This window comes from Musa acuminata, chromosome BXJ2-3 (genome assembly GCF_036884655.1).
Source record: "Musa acuminata AAA Group cultivar baxijiao chromosome BXJ2-3, Cavendish_Baxijiao_AAA, whole genome shotgun sequence".
Classification (NCBI taxonomy): Eukaryota; Viridiplantae; Streptophyta; class Magnoliopsida; order Zingiberales; family Musaceae; genus Musa; species Musa acuminata.
The window spans coordinates 10,899,070-10,921,338 of record NC_088340.1 but is presented as its reverse complement, the minus strand read 5'-3'; the positions used below and the strand labels follow the sequence as shown (position 1 = coordinate 10,921,338).

The 22,269-nt window shown below is 42.9% G+C and overlaps 1 non-coding gene across 1 annotated transcript; it reads right to left on the bottom strand.

Moving 5' to 3' along the window:
- Nucleotides 1-4,822: 4,822 nt before the first annotated feature.
- TRNAN-GUU (transfer RNA asparagine (anticodon GUU)) lies at nt 4,823-4,896 on the bottom strand. The gene has a single exon. It is a non-coding gene; the product is annotated as a tRNA-Asn (tRNA).
- Between the last annotated feature and the right edge of the window lie 17,373 nt (nt 4,897-22,269).

Sequence of the window (22,269 nt, the reverse complement as noted above, 5' to 3'; positions counted from 1 at the left end):
TCTGCATGACAAGTCATAGCATATAATCCCTCTGCTCAATACAATAATCTGTATTTAACGTGCATAAACTTATGGCCGAGTTAACCTGAGCAAATAATGCGTTACACCGAGCTAGGCGGTTTAATCTGGTGCGGGCAAGTCGGTCGAATTCAAAGAAGCGCCGAAAGTTCGCTCTGGCTCGGTACCCCTCTCATACATAGTACCGGCCGCTGCTCTCCTCATGCTCGCCGCCTTCTCCTTCGCTTCCACGATCATCAGGTGATCTTTTCGGTTCCCTCTCATGCTCTTTATTCCTCGTGACACCTCCAATTTGCCTATGCTTGAAATAGTTCTAGGATTCTCGACGAACTTCTCCGATGATCCATCTCAAGAACAGCACAGTCTTTCTCGTTGAACTGACATTTGCTCCCGTCAGATGAGTTGAATGTCGAGGTAAGTCGGGCCCTCGCGACGGGATGTTGATCAGCGTTCTCGATCCGAGCACCATCTGTGTTGAGCGGCGTCTCTCCGCCTCCATGCTGGTTGGCAGATCGCCTTCGTTCATTGGATGGTAATTCCCAGGTTCAGACGTTCGTGGCTTGAGGATGGTCACTTTCCTATAAAAATGACCTTCGCTCCAGCTAGCAGTCTTTAACCGAGTCACTCTAGCTTGATCCTCGACTTGCGACTCGCCAAATCTCTTTCCCGGGTCGCTCCAGATTGGTTCCCGACTTGTGACCCGTCGGCACCAAAACCTGAGCTTGAGATCAATTACTCGGCCCATAGGCAGTCTTTAACCGAGTCGCTCCAACTCGATCCTCGACTTGCGACTCGTCAAATCTCTTGCTCGGATCGCTCTAGATCGGTTCCCGACTTGCGACCTGGACGACACCAAAACCTAAGCCCGAGATCAGTTACTCGACCCACATATCTAAATCCCTGCCCGGGTCGCTCCAAATCGATTCCCGACTTGCGACCCGCAAGCACCAAAACCTGAGCCCGAGATCAGTTACTCAGCCCACAGACAGTCTTTAACCGAGTTGCTCCAGCTCAATCCTCAACTTGCAACTCGCCAAATCTCTCGCCCGGATCGCTCCAGATCGGTTCCCGACTTGCGACCTGACCGGCACCAAAACCTAAGCCCAAGATCAGTTACTTGGCCCACAGGTCCAAATCCTTGCTCAGGTTGCTCCAGATCGGTTCCCGACTTGCGACCCGCCGATGCCAAAACCTGAGCTCGAGATCAGTTACTCGACCCACAAGCAATCTTTAACCGAGTTTCCCCAGCTCGATCCTCGACTTGTGACTCGCCAAATCTCTTGCCCGGGTCACTCCAGATCGGTTCCCGACTTCCGACCCTCCGGCACCAAAACCTGAGCCCGAGATCAGTTACTCGGCCCACAGGCAGTCTTTAACCGAGCCACTCCAGCTCGATCCTCGACTTGCGACTCGCCAAATCTCTCGCCCGGGTCGCTCCAGATCGGTTCTCGACTTGTAACCCGGCTGGCACCAAAACCTGAGCCCAAGATCAATTACTCGGCCCATAGGTCCAAATCCCTACCTGGGTCGCTCCAGATCGGTTCCCGACTTATGACCCGCCGACACCAAAACCTGAGCCTGAGATCGGTTACTCGGCCCACAGGCAGTCTTTAACCAAGTCGCTCCAGCTCGATCCTCGACTTGCGACTCGCCAAATCTCTCGCCTAGGTCGCTCCAGATCAGTTCCCGACTTGTGACCCGCCGGCATCAAAACCTGGGTCCGAGGTCAATCACTCGGCCCATAGGCACAGTCTCTTACCGAGTCGCTCCAGCTCGATCCTTGACTTGCAACTCGCCAAATCTCTAATCGAGTCACTCCAACTCGATCCCCGACTTGCGATTCGCCAACCTCCTACCAAGTCGCTCCAGCTCAATCGTCGACTTACGACTCGCTAAATCTCTCGCCCGGGTCTCTCCAGATCGGTTCCCGACTTGCGACCCGCCGACACCAAAACCTGAGTCCAAGGTCAGTCACTCAGCCCACAGACATAGTCTTTAACCGAGTCACTCCAACTCAATCCTCGACTTGCGACTCACAAAAATCTCTCGCTCGTGTCACTCCAGATCAGTTCCCGACTTGCGACCCGCCGGCACCAAAACCTGAGTCCGAGGTCAGTTACTCAGCCCACAAGCACAGTCTCTAACCGAGTTACTCTAGCTCGATCCCCGACTTTAGATTTGCCAACCTCCTACCGAGTCGCTCCAGCTCGATTTGTGACTTGAGACTCGCCAAATTTCCAACTGAGTCGCTCCAGCTCGATCCATGACTTGCGACTCATCAAATCTCCAACCGAGTCAGTCCGGCTCGATCCCCAACTTGCAATTTGCCAACCTCTTACCGAGTTGCACCAGCTCGATTCTCGACTTACGACTCGCCAAATCTTTAATCGAGTCGTTCCAGCTCGATCCTCGACTTGTGACTCACCAATCTCCTATCAAGTTGCTCGAGCTCGGTTCTCGACTTGCGACTCACCGGCCCCAAACCTAAGCCCGAGCACAATCCCTTGGCTCACAAGATGTCGCTCCCCAAACTACCCCACGACGAGCCAATCCAGCTTCCCCTCGCAAGCAATCAACACAACCGTGGCATTCCGACCCAAGCATGCCTCTCGCCCCTCAGGCCCCACGACACGTCTTGATTGGGGGGGAGCGATAAGGTATATTTTGGGTCCAAGACACGTCACAACCGATGCCACGTTACACTACAGCCGAGTTAGCAAGGGGAGCACCCCCATGCGCTAAGTCAAAATCCGTATCGAGACGTTGTTTGTCATGTCCCATCCTAGAAGCTCGAGACAGCGGGATCAGCCATCACGCCGAACCCGCGTGCGACCGACCCTCGTACAATAATATAAAAGCCCATGGCCGGCATCCGGCCAAGGGAGAGGACACAAAAAGAAGAGAAAAACAACCACCGACTTGCTCGTCGGAGGGGCCAAAGTCGAAAATCACCCAACGAAAGTCATTTTTGCAAGAAAGCGACCATCCTCGAGCCATGAGCATTTCATCCTGGGAATTGCCATCCAATGAATGAAGGCGAACTACCAACCAGCCTAGAGGCGGAGAGACGCCGCTCAACACAAATGGTGCCTGGACCGAGAACGCTGATCAACACCCCGTCGCGTGATTCATTTGCTCAACCATCTCGTTGTCGATTTGAGCGTCAAAATTTTCAAGTTCTTTTAATCATAGTTTGTGTATTATTCATATATGCCTGTTGAATTCAGGAATATTGTTGTATTTTTAGTATTATTGTATAATTGAAGATTATTACGTGTTTTTGACACACAGTATCTTAAATTTAAATCTAAAAGATCTTATTTGTTATGTATTTTTTTTAAAACATAATGTGCTTTAAAAATATTTTATTAAGTTTAATTTGTGTATTTTAAAAATGTGAAAAAGAATAATAATATTTTAAAGGAGTTAAATGTTGTTTACCGAATGAACTTTTAGTTCACTAAATAACATGTCACTAAGATATTTGATTGTTGGAGATGAATGATTGTTAAATTTGTTTTCTGTTTTAAGATTTTGTTTTTTATATATTTTTAATAGTAGTATTTATTTATCCCACCTAGTCTTAAATTCAACACTATGTTCATCATGTTTATGAAAATCAATTTTGATAAAGTTCAGGATTGTTAAATAGAATGTCTTTTACACTGAAACTTTGTTTAGTTTTGGAGTGAAACTTTAAAGGTGCAAAATGGGGATCGAAATCCATTTTAAATTTGTATTTAATTTATAAAATTATTTGAACATAGTCTTCTCGTAACTAATCCTATTTAAAGTGTCATCAGATAATTCAATACTACACAGCATTTTTCAAATTTTGTCAAATAAAATTTGAAGAAAGCACATAAGGAGTAGTAGTTGTTACTGTAAACAATTGCCAAATATTAACTCAAGAAATAAACAATAAGAACATCATTCTTTTCTGACCTTTTTTTCGCTCCATGAAGTTGCAGCTTAAAGGAACAAAAGCAAACGACTAATCAACCTCTCTCTATGAAAATAAATTTGCAACTTCCATTGCAATTCTGGATCCCTCAGTACAAATTATCGACTGAATAAGGGAAGAATCTCACATGTACCCTCCTCTAAGCTAACAAGTTGAAAGTCTAATTACATCATCAAAGGGAAGTCTTTTAAGTCTCTATATAAATTCATTTGCAACTACTGTAACTCTAAATCTAAATCCCTTTGCGCAAGTATCAACTGAACAAGGGAATTTCACATGTATCCTCTGAGCTAATAAATCCAAGGAATTCCAAGTCTAATACAATAACAACATCAAAGGAAGTTGCATTAATGCCAATTCCTACTGTTGAAATGAATCCCTTTTCTTACTTACTCTACTTGTTAAAATGAAGACCTGAAGCAAACCCCAAGATTCTATTGTTGCAAGCAAACCATCGTTGATCACCATAAAGGAAACATCAGACTGATCAAGAATTCTTGTGTTATGATGACCTACACTGAGGAAAAAGAAGAAACCCTAAGAACGGAGATGCAGAGAGCATGGGTTTTTTGGGGCAATATAAAGTGGGTAACTAGTCTACCAAAACAATTAATATAACAAAAGCATATATATATATATATATATATATATATATATATATATATACACTGCAAAATATATAAAACAAATTAAGAAACAAAGCATCACAATGTTTTTCTAAATAGCCTAAAGTATAACGCAAATCAACGAGCAAACTAAATGCACTTAGATGATGATGTAACAACTTAAGAAACAAATCATCACAATGTTTTGATAATATAATTTTTTTTTTATCTATTTCGCTAGAAGGAGGGCTTGAACCTCCGACCTTGTGGTTAACAGCCACACGCTCTAACCAACTGAGCTATTCCAGCTATTAATTATAATTTCAACCATAAATTCTAAACCCTATTGATAACTAGGCGTAGAAGAATAATGAAACAGTCTAAATAGAAAAAACAACTAGTAATATCCTATTAACATTCTATTTACATTATATGTTGATGAAGCCAACATCCTAAGCTCCTCGGTCAAGATCCAAATTTTAGTTTTTTAGTGCCCTCTAATATGCTTTAGTTTTACCTATTTTAGTCAAGGACTAAATTAGTCATTAATTCTCAAAAGAAATACATGAACGACAGAAGGTTAAATATTACACTGTGTTCATGTATTCAATTTTGATAAAAAACGAATTATCACTAACCATGATTATGAAAATCAATTTTGATAAAGTTCAGGGTGGTTAAACAGAATGGTCTTTTACACTGAAACTTTTGTTTAATTTTGAAGTGAAACTTTAAAGGTGCAAAAATGGGGATCGAAATCCATTTTAAATTTGTATTTAATTTATACAATTATTTGAATTTTAAAAAAAAGGCGAAAAAGAAGTCAGATCTTTTTACTGATTTGCATAACGTGGGAAATATGGTCACATAATAATATTAATATGAAATATGCTTACCTTTTGTTAAAAAAGTAAAATATTTTGAATCATATTTTCGCCACTTACCTTTTGTTTGAAGAATAAAAAAAGTGGACATTTTTTTAGTTCCCGTTCTTTTAACGGAAAAAAAAAAAAACTATCGGCGCAGAAAACTGAAATAACTTTGCCAACGAATGCAAAAAAAAAAACCAAAAGCAAAGAAGAAAATATTAAATAAAAACTGAAATCACTAATTGCAATTCATAACTTTCCCAGAGAGACTCACTGAGAAACAATCATATGATCACGCGTCCACACGAACTCAAAATGATGAGAACAGTAAAAAATGCCAAACACAATCAATTTGCACACTATCATGCCAGGAAGCGAGGGAAAAGAGCATCAAGACAGAGAACTAGAAAAGGAGAAAGAAATAAGATCACAATTTTCATGTGATCTCTAAAGAACTATAGAAGCTGTCTCATAGAACCATGAAATGGATATAGATTTATGATATATATTCATCAGCAAATACTCCAACACACTATGTACATGCACTTCTAGGGCGACATGGCATGAACATACATGTGTGTCTGTGCACGGTAAAATTGTGATAGAAGGAAGGTTAGTTCGATGTGTGTGAAAATATGCAAGGAAAAAATAAAATCATTCCCATAGTCTCCCAAAAATTTCTCCCATAGGAAGAAATGGTAGATTGTAGACGAGTGCCAAAGATGTTCATTCAGCAAGCACATACCTGAAACAGAAGATCGAGGATGATGCACTCGTGTGACAAAGCGATCAATATTGATTTAGCAGCCACCGTCACCCCTCCCTCATCTCGTATGCTTCCAGAAACTACTACCGGAGTTTGGCTCAACATTGCACTATGTATCAGTACATGTACCAACATCCTATTAAAACTAGATTGAAGCATTTGGGAGTTGGTGCGAGTTGTCAAAGAAAAGAAAAAGAAGATAGGTAAAGAAAAAAAAAACATGAAATTACCAATTACACCAATGGGACAATAAAATAGGGTCTTCGGTTATAAAATATCATCTTTCTCAGATTACGGAGCCCATAAAAAAGCGGATAAAGGATAATATGACTGGATCATCTGATGACACTTTAAATAGGATTAGTTACGAGATGACCTACACTGAGGAAAAACAAGAAACCCTAAAGCACGGAGATGCAGAGAGAATGGGTTTTTTGGGGCAATATAAAGTGGGTAACTAGTCTACCAACTTAATATCACTGCCGTTCATTTTAAGCAACGGTGCTGATGCAAAAGCACAGCAAGATCTGTAACTATAGCCGTTGGATCATGTCGAGAGGACATATCATCAGCTGTGTTTCTTCTTAGTTACCCTTTTTCATCTGTTTCTAGCAACCACACAAGTAGGTCCCTTTCTCTTCGAAGACCCCTCCGTGCAAAACGATTGGCATAATGCAAGCCAAACTTAGCAGGTCAAAGCATCCAGCAGCAGGGCAAAACAATTAATATAACAAAAGCATATATATATATATATATATATATATAGAGTTACACACAGAGATGCAAAATATATAAAACAAATTAAGAAACAAAGCATCACAATGTTTTTCTAAATAGCCTAAATTATAACGCAAATCAACGAGCAAACTAAATGCACTTAGACGATGATGTAAGAAACAAATCATCACAATGTTTTTCTAAATAGCCTAAAGTATAACGCAAATCAACGAGCAAACTAAATGCACTTAGATGATGATGTAAGAAACAAATCATCACAATGTTCTGATAATATAAATTTCTTTTATCCTACATGGAATGCTTAGATAATAAAACTGATAATAGAAAAGTCTAAATAGAAAAAACAACTAGTAACATTGTGATAATTAGGCTTAAGAACAATAATAGAAAAGTCTAAATAGAAAAAACATCCTATTGACATTCTATTTACATTATATGTTCATGAAGCCAATATCCTAAGCTCCTCCGGTCATGATCCAAATTTTTGTTTTTTAGTGTCCTCTAATATGCTTTAGTTTTACCTATTTTAGTCAAGGACTAAATTAATACTGACTGTCATTAATTCTCAAAAAAAATAGTCCATATCCATGAGAAGATGGAGGGAAACAATATACGAGAGGATATAAATTTATATATATTATCAACAGGATGAGGGAGAAGGATAATCTATGTTATGTATTCTCCTTCATCCTGTTGATAATATAAAAGATTTTAGAATGATGTGATAGAGAGTAGCAAGAAATTTCATACGCCAATAGATATAACCTGTATGCTAACTGTTAAGGGTGGGCGACGTGAATATATATATATATATATATATATATATGTATATATATATATATATATGTATATATATATATATATATATGTATATATATATATATGTATATATATATATATATATGTATGTATATATATATATATATGTATATATATATATATATGTATATATATATATATATGTATATATATATATATGTATATATATATATATGTATATATATATATATGTATATATATATATATGTATATATATATATATATGTATATATATATATATATGTATATATACATATAAATATACATATATGTATACATATATATATACATATATATATATGTATATATGTATATTTATATATGTATATATATATATATATGTATGTATATATATATATGTATGTATATATATATATGTATATGTATGTATACATATACATATATATATATACATATATATATATATATGTATATATATATATACATGTATATATATATCTATACATATATATACATATGTATACATATATATGTATACATATGTATACATATGTATACATATATATGTATACATATATATGTATATATGTATACATATATATGTATATATAAATATATACATATATATGTATATATGTATATATATATACACACAGAGATGCAAAATGCATAAGCATATACATTAACATTACGCTAGAATATGAAGTAAATCAACAAAACCTTGTCTGTAGAATATAATAAAAACAACACAAGTACTCTCACGCGTCAGACAGGACCTGTACCGAGGCACTCCTCGGCACATCCCATCCCAGAAAACTCGCGACGATGCCATTTACCTCCGGCCCCGGAAAGCTCGGGATAGTGCTGCATGGCGTCATTCCACGCATTCCGAGATAGCGACCATACGAAGGTACCATCTTGTCCCTCGACCAATGACTCGTTAGTCAAGCCTAAGCTTGAGTTCAGTTCCTCGGCCCACAGTTCCAGTCTTTACTCGAGTCACGCAGCTCGATCCCTCAACCAGCGACTTGTTAGTCAAGCCGGAGCCCAAGTTCAGTTCCTCGGCCCACAGGTCCAGTCTTTGCTTGAGTCGCGCAGCTCGGTCCCTCGACCAGCGACTCGTCAGTCAAGCCTGAGCCCGAGTTCAGTTTCTCGGCCCATAAATCCAGTCTTTGCCCGAGTCGTGCAGCCCGGTCCCTCGACCAGCGACTCATCAGTCAAGCTTGAGCCCGAGTTCAGTTCCTCGACCCACAAGTCCAGTCTTTGCTCGAGTCGCGTAGCTCGGTCCCTCGACCAGTGACTCGTCAGTCAAGCCTGAGCCCGAGTTCAGTTCCTCGGCCCACAGGTTCAATCTTTACCCGAGTCGCGCAACTCGATCCCTCGACCAGCGACTCGTCAGTCAAGCCTGAGCATGAGCTCAGTTCCTCGAACCATAGGTCTAGTCTTTGCCCGAGTTGCGCAACTCGGTCCCTCGACCAGCGACTATTAGTCAAGCCTAAGCCCGAGTTCAATTCCTTGACCCACAAGTCCAGTCTTTGCCCGAGTCACGCAGCTCGGTCCCTCGACCAATAACTCGTCAGTCAAGCCTGAGCCCGAGTTCGGTTCAGTTGAATCTCAGATTTTGATGATGAAACCAATTGATAAGTGTTTATGATTTAATCTGCGTTTTGAGTGATTGATGCTTCGATCTAGAAGAGACAATTAAAGTAGGAAAAATCATGTTGGGCCGGAGGAAAACATGTCAGAAGATTGGACGTCGGGCCGGAGGATCGGTCGACGTATCGACAGAAGGCTTCGGGCCATGGATTCAGGCATTGGGCCAAGAAGAGTAGATATTGCACCAAGGATATCGGAGTTACGGAGTCAACTAACCGATTGGGCAAAAGGCCGCAAGAGAGGACGATGCGTCGAAGAATCGGATGAAGCGTCAAGGGACCAATGACATGCCGGACAACATGATTAATGCTTAGTATTAATTGTCTAGATCGAAGTGTGTTTTACATGTGTAGGATTAACTATGATAGCAAGGCATGAAGCAAAATGAAGTCCCGGAGTCAAGGACGTGATTTCGTTGGGAGTTCGAGAGTTCATCAGAAGTTCTGGCGGAACCAATCGAGAAGTCTCGGAGCTTGCCAGAGAAGCTCATCGGAACTTGCCAAGAAGATCATCATGAAGTCTAGGAGCTTGCCGAGAGTCCGCCGAAACATTGCCGAGAGATCGTCGGAAGTTTGCCCGAAGAAACCAAGACATAGGGACTTATTTAGCTTAGCAAATATCTTAGGAATCGTAGTTAGCACGTAATTGGGTTTGGATTTGGGCCAACCTAATTAGGGGCTAGCTAGGCCAATGTAAGGACTGTGTTGGGCCTAATGAGAGGCCCAAACAGTGCCCCAAGAGGTGACACCATCATGGCACAATCTCTGAGACTATGTCAGGAGGTGGTACCGCCCAGACATAGCCTCCGAGAGGCTACAAGCGGTGGTACCACCAGTTTGGGCAGTGGTACCGCCCAGTGTTAGGCGGTGATACTGCCCAACGCAGTGTCAGTGTCAGACTGACACTGGCGGTGGTACCGCCCAGCGTAGGCGGTGGTACCACCCGTTGCTCGAGAAACCCGAGATGAGATGTTTTTGGGCTCTAAGTTTGAATCAACTTGAAGCCTATAAATACCCCTCTCATCCCTGGTTAAAACACACAAGCACTGAGAGTTTAAAAGTGAAGAAACGCTGCTGCAATCTCTTTGGAAATTCCCTCCTCCCCTCTAAGTTTAGAATTCTGTAAGAGAGGAGTGAGTGCTTATAAGGGTTATCTTCTAAACCTGAGAAAAGGAAAAGAAGGGTGTAAAAGGTGATTGGCCTTCACCTATTGAAGGAAAACCGATAGTGGATGCTGGTGGCCTCGACAAAAGAGGAAACGGCGAAGTGGATGTAGGTCACGATGACCGAACCACTATAAAATTTGGTTTGCATTTCCTTATTGCAATTTACATTAACTGTAAACTGTCTTTAATACTTTTACGAACACGCTTTCAAGTTAAGTTTCCGAAATAAGTTTTCAACATACGAAGAAATTTTCATAACCGACGTGATTTCACTGCTACACTAATTCACCCCCCCCCCCCCCCCCCTCTTAGTGTCGACCCCGTTCCTAACAATTGGTATCAAAGCCTCATTATTTCTCATTTGGTTTAACACTCAAGAGAAATAACTCTTTTCGACTTTCAAAATGGACTTTCTCTCATTCGTCGTCTCTTTTTCAATGGGATGGACTACACTTATTGGAAAACTCGAATGAGAGTTTTTTTGCTTTCATTGAATCTTAATTTATGACATATAGTCGAATCAGGTTTAAAAATATCTTCTCTTCCAATGAAAGATTGAAATGATTTGGAGAAGAAGACTTTTTCTCTAAATACTAAGGCTCTGAATGTCTTATTTTGCGCCTTGGACAAAAACGAGTTTAATTGAATTTCTATGTGCGAAACGACTTTCAAAATTTGGCATACTCTCGAAATCACACATAAAGGCACTAGCAAAGTTAAAGATTCAAAAATCAACTTTTTAATGCATGATTTTGAACTATTTCAAATGAAACCAAGCGAGACTATTGGAGACATATACACCCGTTTTACGGATATCATCAATAGTTTAAAAGCTCTTGGTAAAACTTTTTCAAATTTTGAACTTGTTAGTAAAGTTTTATGATCACTTTCTAAAAATTAGAATTCAAAAGTAATGACTATTCAAGAATAAAAAATTTTGAATATTTTTTTGATCGAAGAACTCATCGGGTCTTTAATGACCTACGAAATGACTAATGTTGCACTTGACGAATATGAGAACTACCTTCCAAAGAATAGGAAGGATTTTGAACTTAGAACAATTGAAGACCACTCGAGCATAAGCTCAAGTGATGGTGAACTTGAACTACTCATGAAATTTAAAAAGTTCATAAAACAAAAATTAAAGAACAAAAAGAACGCAACTATTTGCTATGAACGTAAGAAGAAGAACACAAATTAGAATGAATCGAGCTCATCCGAATATGAGGAGAAAATCAACAAAGGCGAGGTGGCAAACTACGCCTTAACGACTTTCGACAATGAGGTAATCAAAATGCCTTTAACTTATTTCAAAATTACATGATATTTTTCATGAGTTATTTTTAATTTAGTTTAGAATAATTATTTTTCTTAAAAATTGTATGTTTAATAATGTAATGAAAATACAAAAAATTAGGAATCATGCTTATCATTCTGTAATTTCAAAAATAATCATGAAAATTGAATGCTTTATGATAAACAAACAAAATGATTTTGAATGCCTTAAAATCATGTTTGATGTTTTAATGATGAAAATACAACTAAATATTAGATTTAAATCTAATGATTAATCCTATGTTTAATGTGTTATTTTGTCATGATGATTTTAATTGAAGATGATTTGAAATCATGTTTAATAGTTTTATAATTTGAAATTATGCATGATGAATCTTGGGATTATCAATTTTTACGGTAATGAAAGTGGTTTTTTTGGTTTTTAAACGTTGATGCATATTTTTGGCATAAATGAAAAAGGCATGCTTCTATGAAATAAATCACATAAATTGAAACAACTAAAAAGAGAAAATTATTTTTATTAAATTTTTTTTCTCTATCTTATCAATTTTTCACTAAGAGATTGATAAAGTTGTTTATGTCATTTTGAATCTCATGAAAATGATTTTGATTAGTTGAATTTGAATGAAACTTATCTTGATTTTTCGAGATTTATAACTTGAGATTTGTTATGCATGAATCTAAGATATTATATCATTTGATATCCTATGTTTCTTTTTGCTATTTATAAAAAGAAAATATTTGATAAAATAAATCATGTCTTTTGTAATTCAAGAGGTCTTATCTTTCATCATATGATGTCTTTGTATTTATGGCTTGTACGCATTAAAATATTTTACACTATTTTGTTCTTCCCTTGTTCTTTCTTGTTTGCAATGATAAAAGTGGGAAAGTTATGATCATGCATGGTAGGATGCAATTTGACAAATTAATACCATCATGATTTGAAATACTATGATTTGTTGCTAATATTGATGTAATTATGAATAATGAGTTGGAATCATGTATGTAATGATGATTTTATACTTTGAAAATATACATGATAATTTGGTGTTATGCATACAATGCTTATGCTTTTTAATTATGATGATGTATGTGATGTATTGCATATAATGTGTATCATGAATGCTCTAAATGAATGTTTGGTATCATGATCAAAATATTGATAAATGTTTAAAAATTTTAATATTTTAATATCATGTATGATATGCTCATAATGATGATTGATTTATATTTCGGTATCGTGCATGAAAAATAAAATGAAAGTTTTAAAATTGTGCATGTTGTAAATTGAAACTATAATGATGCACAAACATATTGAAATAAGATTGATACTTTACCCTTGTCATGATTTGAAGATTATAGTAAAGGAAAATGAATTACACTATTGTATTATTATTCCCTTCTATTTGACAATGACATAGGGGGAGCAAATTTTGCTAGCTTGCTTGCATATTTTAAGAAGAAGTAAAAGTACTATCTTGCAAATCTCAAGAAAAGTAATGTGTGCTAAGTTGCACATTTCAAGAAGAGGCAAAAATTGCTATCTTGAACATCACCAAAAATTACTATCTTGCCGATCCTAAGAAGCAAAACACGCTAAACTTGCATATCTAGCAAAATTTATAAACTTGTATATTTCAAGAAGCAAGAGTTGCTTGAACATCTCAAAATTGCTAGCTTGCATGTTTTTAAAATATTGTAAAATTATTGATAGCTTGCATGAAATTTTCTAGCTTACAAAATTGCATGATGATAAAACTTGATATTATATTTTTCATGCAATGATTTGAACTTATATTCCAAACACATGGAAGATACACTTATTTTTGTTGATGACAAAAGGGGAGAAGTATGATCATGTTATGCATTATGACGTATTGTAAATATTCTTGATAAAATTTACAATGACTTGAATTCAGCTTAAATTCAAGGTTCTATCAAGATGACATATTGATAGTGGGAGTTAAGGTTAACTCTGTCATCAATTGGTTGTCATCATCAAAAAGGGGGAGATTGTTAAATCTCGGATTTTGATTATGAAACTAATTGATAAGTTTTTATGATTTAATCTACATTTTGAGTGACGTAGGATGCTTTAATCTGGGAGAGACAATTAAAGCAGGAAAAATCATGTTGGGCCGGAGGAAAATATGTCAAAAGATTGGACGTCGGGCTGGAGGATCAATCGACGTATCGACAAAAGGCTTCGGGCCATGGATTCAGGCATCGGGCCAAGAAGAGCGAATATTGTGCCTAGGATATCGGAGTTGCGGAGTCAACTGGCCAATTGGGCAATAGGCCACAAGAGAGGACGAAGCACCGAAGAATCGGACGAAGCGTCGATGGACTAATGACATACCGGACAACATGATTAATGCTTAGTATTAATTGTCTAGATCGAAGTGTGTTTTACATGTGTAGAATTAACTACGATAGCAAGGCATGAAGCTAAATGAAGTCCCGGAGTCATTGCCCAAGTGCTGACCCCCTCTCCCCCCCCCCCCCCCCCCCCCCCCCCCCCCCCAGTGCTGACCCCGTTCCTAATAGGTTCCTCGGCCCACAGGTCCAGTCTTTGCCCAAGTTGCGTAGTTCGATCCCTTGACCAGTGACTCGTTAGTCAAGCCTGAGCCCAAGTTCAGTTCCTCAGCCTATAGGTCCAGTCTTTACCCGAGTCACACAGCTTGGCTCCCCGACCAACGACTCGTCAGTCAAGCCTAAGCCCGAGTTCAATTCCTCAGCCCACAAGTCCAGCTTTTGCCCGAGTCACGTAGCTCGGTCCCCCTACCAGTGACTCGCCAGTACCATCCTGCCCGAGCTTAGCCACCCGGCCAATAGTTCCAACCCTTCTCAAAGCACGGGGCATGGCCCACCGTGTAGCCCCGTGATGAATCAGCCCGACTTCCCCTTACAAGAGACCAATACATGCGTAGAGCTCCGACCCAGGCACACCCCTCGCCCTCTTGCAAGGACCCCACGACGCGCCTCAGTTGGGGGGAGAAGTGATAAGGTATATTTTGGGCCCCAACCACATCACCACTGACGTACACCACTCCCTTGCTAAGTCAGCACAAGTACTCCCACGCGCTAGATAGGATCCATACCAAGGCACTCCTCAGCACATCCCATCCCAGAAAGCTCAGGACGGTGTCGTCTACCTCCCGCCCCGAAAAGCTCGGGATGACGCCGCATTGTCATGACCTTAGCTGGAATTGCCTAAGGCGTGAGGCACCCTTGCGGCCAAAGACGCGAACTTAGCTTGCGTTGCCTAAGTCGCAGGTTACCCTTGTGGTAAAGACGCGAACTTAACTTGCGTTGCCTAAGTCACGCTTCGCCCTTGTGATATTGCTCCGCAAGGATCAGCCCACTTTGTAACATCTCGCAGGTCCCGAAGGACCTGTAAAAGAGAAAGATGGTTAGTTCGAAAGAACGAGCAATGGACAAGTCCCGAAGTCTCGCGAAAAGGGGAAGCTTTACAAGCAATTCGACGAACACCTTGTGTGCACAAGAGAAAAGAGGGAGAGGGAGAAAAACAAGGCTTTCAAGGATGAACGAACAGCTGCAAGCCCACAAACAGCCGCTCACCTAGTCCCGGGCGCGAAGACAAGTTCCCGTAAAGGTCACGTGCGAACTTGCGAAAGAGAGTTCAACGCCCGGTATATAACCGAAGCCCCATCCAACCCTGTGCCACCCGGGTGGTTCTAGGGGTCTGAGATGGATGACATTTTGGTGAGCGGAGGCAGTTCTCCGCAACCCTCCCACGGCACGCGAAAACGGAGCTGTTTTGGGGCTGTTTTGCTCGGTTCGGTGAGCGGTCGCTTTGCAACGCTGCAGCTTGTTCGAACTTACATATTTACAAGCAAAATGACCCAAAACCAAGAGAAAATATGCTGTCAAGCAGCTATACATGCAGATGTAAGCGACGAACGGTTCGTTGAATGGAGTTATTCCGGGTGCACGATGATCGTTCATGACATTCTCCCCCACTTAAACTGTCGACGCCCTCGTCGACGCTTGTTGGTAGTTGTTGATGACTTCTTCTTCATGTCGCAGGGCGTCTTCAGGCTCCCAACTGGCTTCAGTTCGGGGAAGCTTTCACCACTTCACCAAGTACTCTGTCAGCTCAGCTCCGTTGGATAGCTTTATCTTGCGGTCCGCCAGAATGGTTTCCACTCGCTTCTCGTAGGAGGCTGGGATGGGAAGTAGCCGAGTTGGAACACTTCGGGAAGCATCTCGCGGATCCGAGTGGTAGGCTTTTAGGTTGCTGGCGTGAAGAACGTTGTGAATTTTGAACCACGCCGACAGTTGCAACTTGTAAGAGACGTTGCCTACCCTACTGATAATTGGGAAGGGTCCTTCATACTTGCGCACCAATCCTTTGTGGACTTTGTTCCTAAAGAATTGGAGTGATGCTGGTTTGAACTCTTACGGTCGCCTTCCCAAGTCTGCCCACTTCTTCATCCTTTTTGCTGCCTTCTCCAAGTAAGCCCGCGCAATGTCTGCATTTCGATGCCACTCCTTTGCGAAATGATAGGCTGATGGACTACTCCCAGTATACCCAATCGCCATGGTGTGCGGAGTCGACGGTTGTTGTCCTGTGATAATCTCGAATGGGCTCTTGTTGGACGCAGAGCTCTGCTGCAAGTTGTAGGAGAATTGGGCAATGTCCAACAGCTTCACCCAATCTCGTTGATTGGCACTCACGTAGTGCCGAAGATATTGCTCCAAGAGCGAGTTTATCCTTTCAGTCTGGCCATCCGTCTGGGGGTGGAGTCTTGTAGAGAAGTATAACTTCAACCCCAACAATTTGAACAGCTCGGTCCAGAATCGTCCTAGGAACCGAGCGTCTCGATCGCTAATGATATTGTGCGGGACTCCCCAATACTTCACTACATTCTTCATCATTAGCTTGGCCGCCTCCTCTGCTGAACAGTGTAGGGGAGCAGCAATGAAAGTTGCATACTTTGAAAACCGATCGACCACCACGAGTATCGATCCGAGTCCCCCTACAGGTGGCAAGCTTGATATGAAGTCCAAGGAAATGCTGTCCCACGGCCTTTCTGGTACGGGCAACGGCTCCAAAAATCCCACCGGCTTCCGCTGCTCCACCTTGTCTTGTTGGCAAGTAAGGCATGTTCGAACATATTCCTCCACATCAATCCCCATCTTCGGCTAGTAGAAGGCCCTCTCCACGAGAGCCAACGTTCTGTGAATGCCTGGGTGTCCAGCCCAAAGGGAATCGTGACACTCTTTTAAGAGCTCACGCCTTAAATTGTCCACTCGGGGAACATAAACCCTATTCCCTTTTGTATAAACAAGTCCCTCCTGGACCCAAAATCGTCGTGCCTTGCCTTCTTTGATGAGCTGCATCAGGATAACTGCCTGGGGATCACTATACAGCCCATCCCTGATTCGGGAAAGGAAGTTGGAGTGCAACTGACTTGCTTGGCCTCTGCCCTCCAGTTGTACGGCGTTCACGCATTCCACCTTCCGACTCAGTGCATCGACCACGACATTCGCCTTCCCGGGCTTGTACTCCATTGCCATATCAAATTCAGCCAGGAAGTCCTGCCATCGCACCTGCTTTGGGGAGAGCTTCTTCTGAGTTTGGAAATAGCTCAGGGCGATGTTGTCTGTCCTCAGCACAAATCGCGACCCGAGGAGGTAGTGTCGCCAAACTCGTAGACAGTGGATCACTGCTGTCATCTCCTTCTCATGCACTGGATACCGCCGCTCGGTCTCGTTAAGTTTGCGGCTCTCGTAGGCCACCGGATGACCCTCCTGCATGAGTACTCCCCCAATAGCGAAGTCCGAAGCATTTGTATGGACTTCAAAGGGCTCTCCATAGTTCGGCAATTTGAGCATCGGTTCTTCCAGAACAACAGCCTTCAGATCTTGGAATGCTATCTCACATTTGTCCGACCACTTCTAAGGCTGCTCCTTCTTCAACAACTCCGTCAGTGGGGTTGCCCGCTTCGAATATCCTGCAATGAAGCGTCGATAGTAATTGACGAAACCAAGGAAGGATCTCAACCCTGGCACCTTCTTTGGAGTTCGCCATTCCGCGACTGCTTGCACCTTCGACTTATCCATCCGAATGGAGCCATCACCGATTCGATGCCCCAAGAATAAGATCTCAGTTTGAGCAAAGTAGCATTTCTCCCTTTTCACGAACAAAGTGTTCTCCCGGAGAACCTTGAAAATCGTCCGAAGGTGCTTGACGTGCTCCTCAAGCGTTTGACTGTAGACGATGATATCGTCTAGGTAGACGACCACAAACTTATCCAAATACTCCTTAAATAGCTGGTTCATGAGAGTACAGAATGTGGCCGGAGCATTGGTTAAGCCAAAAGGCATCACCAAGAACTCAAACGCTCCATACCTGGTCACACAGGTAGTCTTCGCTTCGTCGCCTTCAGCAATGCGCACCTGCCAATACCCCGATCGAAGGTCAAGTTTTGAGAAATACTTAGCCTTGCCCAATTGGTCGAACAAGTCTGCGATGAGCGGGATGGGATACTTGTTCTTCACTGTTACTTTGTTGAGGGCTCGGTAGTCGACGCATAATCGGAGGCTCTCATCTTGTTTCTTCTGGAAGAGAACTGGAGCTCCGAAAGGTGCATTAGAGCTGCGGATGAGACCGCCGCTTAGCAGTTCACCTAACTGCTTCCTGAGTTCTGCCAACTCTAGCGAGGGCATGCGGTAGGGTGGTCTCGCTGGAGGCTTCACTCCTGGCTCCAGCTCGATACTGTGATCCACGCCTCTACGTGGTGGAAGATTCTTCGGCAACTCGGGTGGCATAACATCTTTGAACTCTTTTAGGACGTTCGCTACCACAACAGGTTCTTGAATTGCCTCCTCGTTGAGTGGCTCTAGCTTCATAGCAGCCACGAATGTCAAACTCGCCTTTTCGCACCCCTTTCTTCAATGGTAATGCCGAAATGTGTTGGGGCTCCTTAGTTCCTCTCCGAGAGACGGGAACCACGCAAGGGTCATCGCCTCCCATCATACATAGGGAGTTCAAGAACGACATCGGCACCAACTTTGCCGCATGCATAAACTCCATTCCAAGAATCACCTGGAAGTCGTCTAGTGGCACGGCCATCATGTTGGTGTTTCCGCTCCAAGTCCCAATTTTGATAGGGACTCCCTTCGCCAACCCGGAGATTCGCCTGGCCTCCGAGTTCACCGCCTTCATTCGGCTTGGGCTCTTCTCCAAGATCAACCCAAGTCATTGTGCTTCACGATCGGCTATGAAGTTGTGGGTAGCGCCCGTGTCCACCATTGCACAGGTCGTTTGGTCATTTAGCTTGATGTCCACATACATCAGCTCACTACTTCCTGCTTTTTGTGCCTTTGTCTTCATGTTCTCCCCCACTTGACCCCGCATAGCGTTCAACAAACGCATTGCTCCCATTCGGGGTCCTTATGACTCCTCCTCGTCGCTGCTGGATTCTGAACTGCTCGAACTAAGAGCAACAGCTTTGCCCTTGTCCGATCGAGGGGGGGGGGGGGGGGGGGTGGGTGGATGGAAGCCGTCAAAGCATTAAGTGTCTGTTTTTGTGGGCACTCCCTTACCATGTGCGGTCCTCCGCACAAGAAGCATCCTCCAAGTTTTGAGGCCTTGCCTTTCGGGTTCGGCCCTTTGTGGGAGCTCTTCTTCTTTTGTTCGCCCCCGAGCTCCTTCCCTCGAGAATATTTTGGAGGGCAATTGCCTGAAGATTGTTTCCTTCTTGCTGGGTCTTCAGAGGAAACAAAGTCGGTGAGCCTTTCTGCAGCAGCAATTGCCCCGACCACATCGGTAACATTCCTTCGATTTAGCTCCTGTTGAGCCCATGGTTTCAAACCATCGAGGAAGCTGAACAACTTGTCCTTCTCGGACATGTCTTGTATGTCCAGCATTAGTGCAGAAAACTGTTTCACATAGTCTCGGATGGTGATACTTTAGCGGAGTTGTCTCAACTTCCTCCTTGCGACGAACTCTGTGTTCTCTGGTAGGAACTGAGTTCTCAACTCCCGCTTCAAGTCCTCCCATGTGTCGACTCGATACCGATCTTGTTCGATTTCCTCCCAACGAGTTCGCCACCAAAGTTTCGCATCTCCGTTCAGATACATTGTTGCTATAGAAACTTTGGTATCTTCAGAATCGGGCCTCGTAGCTCGGAAGTATTGCTCCATGTCGAACAGAAAGTTCTCGAGCTCTTTGGCATCTCTGGCCCCTCCATATCCATGAGGCTCAGGTGCCCTCAAATTTTGTGGTGGTGCAACGCGGGTGTTGCCTCCTCCCGCATTTAGGGTTCTTGTGAGCATTGCCACCTTTGTAGTGAGTTCCGCCACAACATCCTGTAAGTGTTGCACGGAGTCTTTGGTGTCATCAGACAGTCGGTCGACTAGGGCCTCGACCTTGTCGATCCTAGACTCCACTTCCTCTTGCGAGCTCTCTATCCCAACAAGTCTTTGTTGGCCATGGTAGAGTTCCTCCATGCTCGCTTCCAGAACATCCAGGCAGGTTTCCGCCGTCGTGAGTCTCTCCTTATGACTCTTTTTCCCAGTTAGTGCACCAGATTGCGCTTCCTCCGCTCGCGGAGAGTAGCCAACTTCTCGCTCATCCTGTTCGCTGCCGCGCTCCTCTTGAGCGGCTCCAACAGCATGAGAGCGAGTGTGCACGTGCAGCCCACCTACGGCTGCTTGGGGCAAGGGTCCGGCTTGCCCCGTCTTGCTTGATTCGCCACAATGCTTTGCCATGGCGAAGTTGCGAAGTTTGTTCGCTGTTCGCTCGAAGTGTTTGCCCGCTCTGATACCACAATGTCACGACCTTAGCTGGAATTGCCTAAGGCGTGAGGCACCCTTGCAGCCAAAGACGCGAACTTAGCTTGCGTTGCCTAAGTCGCGGGTTACCCTTGTGGCAAAGACGCGAACTTAGCTTGCGTTGCCTAAGTCATGCTTCGCCCTTGCGATATTGCTCCGCAAGGATCAGCCCACTTTATAACCTCTCGCAGGTCCCGAAGGACCTGTAAAAGAGAAAGATGGTTAGTTCGAAAGAACGAGCAACGGACAAGTCCCGAAGTCTCGCGAAAAGGGGAAGCTTTACAAGCAATTCGACGAACACCTTGTGTGCACAAGAGAAAAGAGGGAGAGAGAGAAAAACAAGGCTTTCAAGGATGAACGAACAGTTGCAAGCCCACAAACAGCCGCTCACCTGGTCCCGGGCGCGAAGACAAGTTCTCGTAAAGGTCACGTGCGAACTTGCGAAAGAGAGTTCAACGCCCGGTATATAACCGAAGCCCCATCCAGCCCTGTGCCACCCGGGTGGTTCTAGGGGTTTGAGATGGCTGACATTTTGGTGAGCGGAGGCAGTTCTCCACAACCCTCCCGCGGCACGCGAAAACGGAGCTGTTTGGGCTGTTTTGGGGCTGTTTTGCTCGGTTCGGTGAGCGGTCGCTTTGCAACGCTGCAGCTTGTTCGAACTTACATATTTACAAGCAAAATGACCCAAAACCAAGAGAAAACATGCTGTCAAGCAGCTGTACATGCAGGTGTGAGCGACAAACGGTTCGTTGAACGGAGTTGTTGCGGGTGCGCGACGACCGTTCGTGACAGCATGGTGTCGTTCCATGCATTCCGAGATAACAACCACACGAATGTACCATCTTATCCCTCGGGTACCGATCGCCACACGAAACCCACGGTGACCGACCCTCATACAGTAGTATAAAAACTCCTGATCGGCATCTGGCTAGGGGTGGGAAAAAAGAAAGAGAATGAGGAGAACTGACTCATTCACCGAGGGGCCACTATCGAGAACCCCCGGTGCAGGCCTTATGTGCAGGAGTGCGGCCACCCCTGGAAGTCTGACCATCTTGACCAAGAGACACCAACCAGCATCCCGACGCCAACGTCCCGACCCACGGGTGTGATCGACCTCGGCAACCCGTTCAACCGAGCAAAAACTCTCGACATCGACCCATGGACCAGGTCGTGTTGACTCACCAGCCACGACGCATCTGTTCACTAACATATAGAAATTTGTTGATCTAGGAGGGCTTAAATAATAAAAACATATTAGAAATCATCTAATTTGTAAAAGAGCACGTATTGCGATAATGGCGAGGAAAGAAGAGAAGGATAAAAAGAAACCCAGTGAATGGTTGTGATATAGCAAGCCAACCTCTTAACAGGTAAAAGAAATACTAAAATCAGCAGCTCAAAACAATTAACTTATGCTAAGAGCATATAGATGTAACAATTTTATCAGATGCCTCCCGAAGAGTTTATCAGACGCCTTCGAAGAGACATTCGATAAAATTAACATAACTTTGTTGGCAGAACATTACGTCAATTAGCAAAGCAAACTAAATACACAATAAAACAAATTAAGAAACAAAGCATCACAATGTTTTTCTAAATAGCCT